The sequence below is a fragment of the Haplochromis burtoni genome, unplaced genomic scaffold (genome assembly GCF_018398535.1).
Source record: "Haplochromis burtoni strain Fernald_Lab_line unplaced genomic scaffold, NCSU_Asbu1 Contig_947, whole genome shotgun sequence".
NCBI classification, from domain to species: Eukaryota; Metazoa; Chordata; class Actinopteri; order Cichliformes; family Cichlidae; genus Haplochromis; species Haplochromis burtoni.
Window position 1 is genome coordinate 72602 of NW_024583308.1, and position 673 is coordinate 73274.

Below are 673 nucleotides of genomic sequence, written 5' to 3' on the forward strand. Positions count from 1 at the left end.
TCTTCTAGCTCAAGGTCACTCACCAGGTTGGAGTTGTGGTCACAGGGCGAGTGTGTGAAACTCACTATGAAGAGGTGTGGTCAGACAGTGGACGAGCCACAAAGATATAACACCTCAACTTCCCAAAAACATGGAGAAATCCTGAAACTGCGTTTCTGATGAGCCAGGTTGAAGGGGAAAGATGAGTTTGGGCCTGAGTTGCCAAAGTTCTTTTTTTTCTCCATTTTGATAACCATCTTACTCAGGCCCCAAGAGCAGATGTTGCTATTAGGAGCTGGTGTGTGTATGTGTGGTGTTCTTGAGCTTGTTTTCCTTTTTCGGTGTAGGAAGGCAATACGGTGCTTTGTGGGATCCCCGGTACACCTGTGGTGCATCAGATGACATCAGAGGGAGTGTTTTTAAAGAGCTGTGAGACAGACACAGCTGGACTGGCCAGAATTTTTAGTTTTTGTGGGCTGGAAGGTTGTTTTTGTAACAATATAAACAATGAAAGGTGGTGGATTGGCCAATTGGTCATGATCGACTCTGGACTGGACCAATTGCAGTTGAGGAGTCGGATGCACCCTCCCCCTTGTTTGGGCAAAGGCTCTAAAGCAATCTTATCACAGATAAACAGACGGAAATGATAAAGCTGGAGTTACTCTGTGTCTTTATGCTGCAGCTCTCCTGTTGC